Source organism: Benincasa hispida, chromosome 2, assembly GCF_009727055.1.
Source record: "Benincasa hispida cultivar B227 chromosome 2, ASM972705v1, whole genome shotgun sequence".
Taxonomy (NCBI): domain Eukaryota; kingdom Viridiplantae; phylum Streptophyta; class Magnoliopsida; order Cucurbitales; family Cucurbitaceae; genus Benincasa; species Benincasa hispida.
In genome coordinates, this window is record NC_052350.1 from 19328719 (window position 1) to 19339488 (window position 10770).

General features: G+C 35.0%; 1 pseudogene; it reads right to left on the reverse strand.

Moving 5' to 3' along the window:
• Nucleotides 1–1619: 1619 nt before the first annotated feature.
• On the reverse strand, nucleotides 1620–4293 carry LOC120071805 (annotated as a pseudogene).
• Nucleotides 4294–10770: the final 6477 nt, after the last annotated feature.

Here is a 10770-nt window from a genome sequence, read left to right on the forward strand (position 1 = left end):
TTTCTACATTAAATGTAGAAAATGTTTAAGATCTTTATTAAATATGAAAATATTTCATATCTAAATTAAATAGGAAAACGTTTCATATCTAAATTAAATACAGAAAATTATTTTCAAATTTAAATTAAATATGAAAATACATTTAGAAATCTTTGGCTAATTTTATGACAAGTCATTAGCAAATGATTAATTGACTAGTCATTCCCAACACCATGTACATGTCAAACTAATTATTATTATTATTTTTAATTGAGACTACATTTAGAATCTATTTATAAAAATGTGTCATACGTGACACTTGAGCTAGTTAGATAGTATACGATTCGTAATTTTTATATACCGATAAAATTTGTTTCATTCCTATATTCAATAAACTATGTTTGTCGAAATGAAAAAACAAAATGGAAAAGGAAAATAAAGTAGTCAAGTATTTAACTTTGTATTATAGTACATTAAACTTTATTATTTTTTAATATCAACTATTAAAAATTATAATAAGGCACAAAAATTGAATACTCTTTTTCAAGGAAAATGATTTTAATGAAAATTGTTTGTTTAATGTAATGTCTTATATCAAAGGAATTATTTGAGTAGTCCAATATAATGTGACTGATAGATTTATGACGTTGAATGTACAAGAGAAAATAAAAATAATAATACATAAAAAAAGATTCGAATATAGCATCTAAATATGATCACCTACAAATATTTATGGTAAACAAGAGATTTGTGATGGACCAAATGTATTAGTGATTAGATTAAGAAACTTTCATATTGTGCCATTTTCATCTCTCCATGTAGCCTTCTTTATCAATGAATACTTTGAGAAGTATAAAATCTATTACATTATATGGTTTACATGTAAGAAAATTGCTTCTTATTTCTTTTCTTTTCTCTCTCTTTGATGGGTTTCAATCAAATGAACCATAGAAGTCATGTAACTAACACTAATTAAAATAAAAAGAAGAACCATTAAAATTCATTGGAAGGAAGATAATTTGACCTAATCACATCGAGTGGTTTGGGGTTTAAAATATAAATTGGACTAATTTATGACAGACATGAAGGTGTAATTATTAAGACATGGTGTTTATAGTAATTCTTTGTAATAATTTGACATTAATAGGCACACTTTGAATATATAGCCAACTAAAACAAATTTATATATAAAAACACTTTTAAGAAAATGTCTCCAAACACATGAGTAGTTTCATTTTAAGTCGTTTTTATGAAAAGAGTTAGAATGAAAATAACTTTTTCAAATACTTTTTTGTTTTTTAGTCAATCCAAATAGACTTTTATAATGAATGATGAAAATGGATCTTCTTGATTCTTCTATATTTGTTAATGAGGTGATTAATGATAGTGTCTTTGAATCATCGATGTTCTCTCCAGAGATATAACTTCTTTAAATTATTATAATGGATATAAATGTTAAATTAATACATCTCGAGATATACAAGTGAATCGATATTTTTATTTTAGAATACTATTACAAATGTGAGTAAGAGAAAATTCAAATCTAGAATCCATAATAAGAGAGTATTTATAATTATACCTTGGTTGTTGTAAATGAAAGAAAGATGAATTTCTCATATACCGAACTAAAAAAATTATCATCACCCATACATCCATGCATTTTGAGCTGCCAAAGGAAAAGGTAAGATAATTATTGGTCAAATATTCATAATTTGTTTTATAATAAATAATAATAATTGAAAAAATTGGCTATGGATGACTAAAATTAGGGGCATCTCGTGTGTTGGATCAAATCCAGTGGTTTAACCATTTTTGCAGGCAAAAATATATTTAACCATTTTTTCAAAAAAAAAAGTAATTGCAATTATTAATAGTTGTAGGGTTAATAATTAAGTGTATATCAATACTTTTAAACAATTATAAATATAATAAAATCTATCAATTAAGATCTATCCTACTCCGAAAGTTAGATCTAAAATTTATTATATATGCTAATACTTTGAACTTGATTGTTATATTTACCATTGCCATTTAAAAATGTTGTTTTTATTTTATGCGTTGTTTCTTCATAAATTGGACAAAATATGATACAATATTATATAAATATTAAATATTTTAAATATTTTATAACATTGTCTGACGCAAATTAATTAGATTTTTTATATAATATGTCAATCACTATAATAACCTTCCAATATTGCGAGCGGTATTATTTTTAAAGATTTTGAAATAAGAAAACAAAACCCTCATTTTCAATCTGAGTTTGAATATTACAAATGGATATTAAAAGCAAAAACTCTTTTTTTCAAAATCAACTACATAAATTGAAATTTTATAAAACCGGCCAATTTCGAAACCAAATACATAATAAAATTATTAAAACATCTAATTGTAATAAGGCCATTTTGGTAAGCTCAAAATTAGAGAAAAATGATGTAAATCCATAAATAAAAAAATTAAGTTATTTGATACTTTTTTTTAAAAAATATCCCCTCAACTTGAGTAATAAGTCCATTTGACACTATTTTTATTTATGACTTATTTGAACCTCATATTGAGGGATTTTAATTCATAATTGATTTCAAATGAATTTCACTGTTTGGTATCGTAGGAAATAGAATAATTTTAAGATTCGTAGGGATTTCAAATCCTGTTTTACTTGAAAAACTTTCCTGACTAAAATGCTCAAATTTTGTAGGATTTCATAGAAATTGAAAGTAAGTAAGTTAATTAATCTTGTCAAATTCTAATTTCAATTAACATATTAGATTTGAAAGCTTATATTAGTAAATTATTAACTTTATTTTCTTTTCCGATTACCATCTAAACACAAAATTGTAAATAAATTCATTTCAAATCTTTCTCATTTCAAACAAAGTAATTAATTTAAAATTATTTCTCGAATTTCAAATCACAGGATTTAAAATCATTTCTTAAACTTTCTAAACACAAACGAAGGGTTACTTTTGTCATTTGCCGAATCAATAAACTGGAAAGAAATCTACCTGTTTCAGCAATTATCCAATTCTTCTCATAACCAAGGGCCCAAAAAAAGTACCCACGAAGCCCATGGGCCTTCACAAACTTAACCTTCCCATAATAGAACTCGGCCCATCATACCCAATCCAAGTGGTCCCCGCAAACGAATAAGTTGAAACGGACTCCGTGTCGAAAACCACTGTAGCGCCCTTCGCCAAATTAAAATCCAACACGTCAGAGTAAATCATACGCCGTCATTCCCGGGCCCAACTCCCTCTGCAGGCGCTCCAATCCCGTGCTGACACGCGTCCTTCAACGACCACGTCCTTCCATACAACGGCAGCCCCATAACTAATTTCTCCGGCGGAACCCCAGCCTCGATCCACGACTTCAAGCCGTAGCTGGTGCTGAAATTGCTCGTTTTATCGAAGAGCTAAGCGTGTGAACCTGTGGCCGACGGCGTCCATTTTCCGAAGTAATCGAAGGACATGGGGCTGATGAAATCAACGTACCTGGTAATCGCGTCGATGGGGTACGATCTTGGTGGCGATTGGAAACTGGAAGCGTACGAGACGGCCGTCGATAAGCTCAATGGAGTTCGGCTGGCGTTTGAGAAGGATGCTGTTTCGATTGCTTGATGCCATTCTTTGAATAGCGAAGATAAATGGGACATGTCGTCTGTGGAATTTGGGAATTCCCAATCTGGATCGAGGCCGTCGAAGCCGTATGTTCTGGCGGTTGAGATGGTGGAGGCGATGAAGGCCGAGCGGGTGGTTTGGTTGGCGACCATGGCAGAAAATGTGGGAACAGAGGAACCGCCGCCGCCGATTGAGAGGATGGTTTTAATTTGGGGGTCAGTGGCGTGGACGGTGGAGGTGAAATTTCTCATCCACTGATCGTCGTTGGGAGTAATTGTCAATTCGGAGGTTAGGTTATTTGGCTCGAGGAAGGCGTAGAAGAGGTGGGTGAAATGGGAGGTGGAGATTGCCGACGGAGGGAAGTTTTGGGCTAGCCATGAAAGCCAGTAACCACCTCGAATATCAGTTGCCGGCGATGATTCGAGGGTTGAAACAGGGGAAAAAACAGAGAGCACTGTAGCAGTAAGTAGAAGAACAGAGAAAATCTGTGAGGTAACGAATTTGAGGATGTGGGGCATGATTGAAACTGAAAAAAAGAGTGAATTAACGAGCGATATTGGTTATAAATTCAAATGGTTTGAATTGAGGAAAATGAATATGCATATATGTGTGGAAATTGGATGTAAGATGATAAACGAAATGCTATGTTTTTATCGAAATTTGTGTTTGGAGGCCGGCGGTGATGCTTTTATTTCAATTTCAATCTTTTTTCAGAAAAAAAAAAAAAACAAGTAAATTGAGAAGCAGAATAATACGAAATTCTTTCTTTATTGATGGGCTTTCAAAGTTCAAAAAGCAATTATTAGCGAGGAAAGAAGAGGACGGACAAAACGTCGCGGTCGCCGGAACTGGCATGAGGTTTTTTTCAAGAATCGTCGGCCAACTTTCTTTTGGAACGGAACACTAATTACATCAAGTTTCATGTTTAATAAGTCTAAAACTTCAGAAATATCTATTAACTACTCTATTTTTTTTCTAGTAATTCAATTTTCAATTTTAGCACAATTTTGTATATTATATAATATATTGAAATTTTTTAGATTTTCCAACCTCGTAACATCTTCAGTCTTTGAACCATCCTATTTTCATGAGGCTGTCAAGTCTCCCCTATTAGAGAGCTGACATAGATATGGAAAAGACGACACTTGGTGTCTTGCTTCTTTGTCTTTAGGACATCAAAATGTGGGTTGTTAATGGATTTATCGTGTGAGTATAAAGTTGAATGTGTAACAATCCGACTTTCTAAGTTATTTGATGGGTCGTTGGACTGTTTTATTTAATAAATAATTTAAACAAAAATTTAGCTCAAAATTTCCTAACGTTTTGATTCGGGTACCCCTAAAACATGAATTTTAAAATAAGAAAAATCTCAAACACGTAGATTTTATCAAAATCAAGTTCATGAAAAGAAAACAACAAAACATGAAAATGACACAAGAACTCATATGCAGAAACGTTTTACTAGTCCCATCCACTATCATGGATTCCTCTTGTCCGTTGCCCGTTTATGCTTGCCCTTACTTGAAAAACATGTAAACATAAAGGATGGGTACATTCAGTAAGTGACCCCATTACCGAGATCAAACTAAGCAATCACATGCAGTTAATGCTTGGGATTAATGGGACATACATATTGTAATTGTTCCTGGATAGCTAACTAAGGGGATAACCTATCTCACACTAACATGCATGTCTAGTAGCCTGATGACACGCTGTCAAATAAAACATGAAAGTAAACCTATCGATTCATGGAGTCGTAATATATAAATGAACCCATTGGTTCACTCACGTCTAGTGGCCTGATGCCACACCATCAAAACATGGAACTAAACCTATCGATCCCCTGTATCAAACCATGAATCAAGGCAAGACAGTAGATCATCCCTACTGGTCTAACATTCGTCACATACAAAAATCTTATAAGTGGTACCACAACACTATTCATAACAGGACATATAAATTTAACATGCTTAAAATTCTCAAAATTTTCATGCATAAAATGGGTAACACATATTTTAAAACATACTACCAAAATATAATAAATATCATGATAATTCTAAACCCGGGTGCCTAACATGAAGGCACCTCGATAATAGCATCACTTACCTCAATTTAGATCTAAAGAAAAATATTATCGTGGCAACCAACTCCGCAAAAATCTCGAATTGAAACCTAAAATCGATCTTCAAACTCTGGGTAGCACATTCCCAACCTTTAAATTCCTTCCAAGCTTGAATCTAAGGTTAAACACATTGGGTAAAAACTAAATCAATCCAAAACCCAATGGGTAATCCAAACTTATTGCTAAAACATACAACCTAATCAAATCTCACCCTAAAACCCTTTTTCAGCAAGGGCGGCATCCCATAGTGGCGGTGACGAACAACAGGGATAAAGACTAACGACCAATTGGTTGGGATGCAGTCGACCCATAATGTAAACAATCGAGAAGTTCGACGATCTAGTGCGAAACGGACGTAGACGAACAACGCGCGTGGATGAACTGATCTGGGCGATGACACGCGAACGGTGTCATCCGACGACGAGCTGGAACGTAGTGCAGGGGATCGACTAGCTCTTAGAGGCAGTAGCGACGAGCTTAAGCAAGGCTGGCTCGTGGCTAAGGCTCTTCATGAGGAAGAAGATGAAAAGTTTTCCTCTTTTTTTAATTAAATCACCAAAAATAAATCCAACTTAACTTAAATAAAACCAAATTCCCAAATCTCTTCCAATATCAAATATATTCCCACCAACTGAAATTATTTTTTTTCTTTTTGAAGAAACAATCAACACTTAATTTAAATTGAATTACCATAATCCCAATAATTCGATTTTAGCTTCAAAACTTAAAATGACACCCAAATAATTTAAGATAATTAAATTAGAAAATTACCTCAAAATTCGGGTTGTTACATTCTTCCCTCCTTTAGAAACTTTCATCCTCGAAAGTTTTAATCCTGGAAGAGCTCTGGGTACTGAGTCCCCATCTTGTCCCTCGTTCCCATGCAGCTTCCTCGAACGGATGATTTTGCCACTTTTACTAGAGCTATCTTTCTGTTGCGCAAATTTTTCACTTCCTTTGCAAGAATTTGAATAGATTTCTCCTCATAACTCAAGTTCTCACTCAATTGTAAAGGCTTATAATCCATTATATGAGATAATTCTGCAACATACTTTCTCAATATGGAGAATGAAAAACATTATGAACTTTGGAGAGAGATGGGGGTAAGATATGCCACAGAGCCAATTTGCTCCAATACCTCAAAAGGCCCAATGAAACGAGGACTTAGCCTCCCTTTCCTATCAAACCTCAAGACACCTTTCATAGGTGCCATCTTCAAAAAACACTTTATCACCTGGCTCAAACTCAAGATCCTTAAGTCAAACATCAATGTAACTCATCTGTCTACTCTGGCTTGTTTACATCCGAACTTTAATATTCTGTATCACTTCATTCGATGCTCTCACTAGCTCGGACCCTAACAACTTTCGTTCACCAACCTCATCCCAGTAAGCAGGGGATCTACAACCCTTCCTATAAAGGGCCTTAAATGGCGACGTGCCAAGAATAGCCTAATAACTGTTATTATAAGTAAACTCTATCATATGCAAGTGAGAGTCCAAACTCCCTGAAAATTTCAATACACAAGCGCGTAACATATCCTCCAATGTTTGGTTTAAATACTCCGTCTGTTCATCTGTCTGTCGGTGAAAAGTTGTGCTGAAATCTAACTTAATATCCAATACTATTTGAAGACTCTTTCAAAAACTAGATGTGAAACGAGTGTATCTATCCGACATGATAGATACTGACACTTCATGTAATTTCACCACCCATTTCATGTATATCTGGGCCTACTTGTTCATTGAATATATAGACTTCCCTGAAATCAAATATGAACTTAGTGAGTTTTTCCACTATAACCCATATCACTGTATATTCTTTTGTTGTTCTTGGCAAACCCACAATGAAATCCATAAACACATTCTCCCATTCAACTCTGGTACGTTCAAAAGCTGTAAAAAACCTGTTGGCTTCTGTCTCAGGGCCTTCACCTGCTTACACACTAAACACTTACTGACAAATTAAGCTATCTCTTTTTTCATATCAAACCATCAGTGATACCAATTCAAGTCCTGATACATCTTGGTGCTGCTAGGATGTATAAAAAATGGGGAACTGTGAGCTTCTATCAACAATTCATTCTTAAGGTCACCGTCTACAAGTACGCATAACTGTCTCTAATAAAAGAGACCATTATCTGAGGATATTGAGACCTTACCATTCTGTTCTAGCTCTACTTTGCAAAATTTCTCAACAAGGTAAGGATCACCCTGTGTACATCAATAATCTTCTATCTCAAGGTTGGTTGTACTGTCAACTATACCAGTTGTGCAATTACTTCCCTCACTACTATTGTAATTTCAGATTCTTCAAAATTATTGCATAGATGAGTCTGTTTGGTAATTATAGTTACATAATAAACTACCTTTCTACTGAGAGCATCTGCCACTACGTTAGCCTTGCTTAAATAAACTCTAACAATTTGCTTGTCTTATATTTAACTCCTTATGAGTCAAGAAGTATTTCAAGCTCTTATGGTCAGTGAAAATCTATATCTTCTCCCCGTACAAATAATGTCTCCAAATATTTAAAGTGAAAAGCACTGTTGCCAACTCCAAATCATGTGTAAGGTAGCTTCGTTCATGGTTCTTCAACTGGCAAGAGGCATAAGCAACATGCACCCCAACCCATTCTTGGAGGCAACATTATAAATAATGAAACTCCTTGATCCATCTAGTGCTATAAGAAATGGTGTAGAAGCAAACTTCTCCTTAAGACCTTGGAAGTTGTCCTCACAAGCCTTACTCCAAATAAAGAAAGCTCCCTTTCTGGTCAACTGAGTCAAAGAAGTGATTATGTGAGACAAATCCTTAACAAATCTATGCTAATAGCCTGCTAACCCCAGAAAATTGTGCACTTTGCTGACTATGGTACTCGTGATTGCCTCGATCTTTGTAGGGTCCACAGATACTTCATTCTTTGACACCACATGCCCTAAAAACGACATTTGCCTCAACCAAAACTCACATTTAGAAAACTTAGATATAACTTATTCGCCCTTAGAGCCTCTAAAACCTTTTGTAAATGCTCCTCGTGTTCTGCCTCTGTCGTGGAGTAAACCAAGATATTATCTATGAAAACTATCACCAAAGTATCAAGGAATTTCTTGAACACCCTATTCATCAGGTCCATAAATACAACGAGAGCATTAGTCAGACCAAATAACATTACGATGAACTCACAATGTCCATATCTAAATCGAAAAGTAGTCTTAGGAATGTTAGTATTCTTAATCCTTAACTTATGGTACACTGAACATAGATCGATCTTTGAGAAAATTGTAGCTCCCTGCAACTGATCGAACAAATCATCAATCTTGGGGAGTAAATACTTATTTTTAATAGTTACCTTATTCTATTCCTTATAGTCAATACAGAGGCAAAATGATCTATCTTTCTTTTTCACAAACAGCACTAGTGCACCCTATAGTGACACACTTGGGCATATAGACCCTTATCCAGAAACTCTTGCAACAGAATCTTAAGCTCCTTCAACTCTGCTGAGGTAATTCTATATGGAGCCTTTGGGATAGGAGTTGTGTCTGGCTTCAACTCATCATAAAGTCTATCTCCTAATATAGCCGCAACCTCGGGAGATCCTCTAAAAAAACATCTGGATAATTTCTTACTATTGGCTCTAAAGTCAAGAAGACCCTAGTTTCTCTGGTGTCGACCACACTGGCCAAGATATTGCAGGTACTTTGGTAAGTTGCCAACCGTTGAGGTTGGAACCCTGAGCAGACTGTCGGTGATAAGCCGGAGGAAGGTGAGGATGACGTCAAGTCATCATGCCCCTTATGCCCTGGGCGACACACGTGCTACAATGGCCCAATCAAATGAAGGATTTCTTCTATTCTCTTTTTATTGGAGAATTGAAGGATTTTTTATTGACTAAGTTCAAATCAAAGAAAGGTTTTTTTTACCTACTTTATGTTATTAATTTTTCCCTTATCCCTTATATCATAACAATAATAGGGGATTAATAACTCAATCAAATCAAAAGAAATACCAATGACTCCCGCCGTATGAAAGTGATACTCTAACCGCTGAGTTAAGTAACTTATTGGCTTTCATAGCTGAAGTTATTTTGGGTAGGATCACGGTCTCTACCCCCTTAAACTTAAAGTTGGCTTCCATAGGGGGTTAAAAATCACCTCCTTGTGGGAGCAGTCTATATTGGCATGGTTGGCAGCCAATCAATTCATGCCCAGGATTACATCAAAATCACATATGTGCAACACTATTAAGGTTACATCTAGTGTATGTTTTGCTATATCAATTCGTATGCTTTTATTTTTTCCCTTACTAACATAATTTCTCCAGACGAAGTAGAAACTGATAAAACATAGTGCAAAGGCTCTAACTCTAACATGACATACTTTATAAATAATGATGATATAAATGAATGAGATGATCCAGAATTAAATAACACCAATGCATAGTGTTCCAAGATTGGGAGCGTACCTATCAACAGTTCAAACTTCTTGGCCTCCTGCTAAGTGGTTGAGTAAACAAGACCTTGTTGTTGCTGGTGTCTGCTCAAATCCCTCTATCCATAACCTGCAAACTGACCCCTGAAATTTGGTGTGTTTCTATTAAGACATTTATCAACAGTGTGCCCTTCATGCTTACAATGAAACAGACCCTAGAACTAGCCAAACATAATCTTTAGTGATGTATTCCATAAGAGTCGCACATTGGCCAACTTCTCTCTACCATTCCCAACTTAGGGGCTTGCTGCTTGAAGTATCGAAATGGCCTATCTGAGTTCTGGCTATTTTGTTCGGACTGAGGCTTAGAAGCCTTTTGATCTACCTTCCTCTTCTGACCCGAGGAAGGTCCTATGTTAAACATCCTTAAATTCTCGTTCTCCGACTAGAAGTCCATCTCGACTGCTAAATCTAGTGCTTATGTGTGAGTGGTCAGTTTAAAGGCTCGCACAAAACCCTATATTTCATCCTTCAAATCTTGGAAGAATCTTTCTACTCTCATAGCCTCTGTAGCAACCAATTCCGGAATGTAACGGGACAATGTGTCCTGGTTATACTTC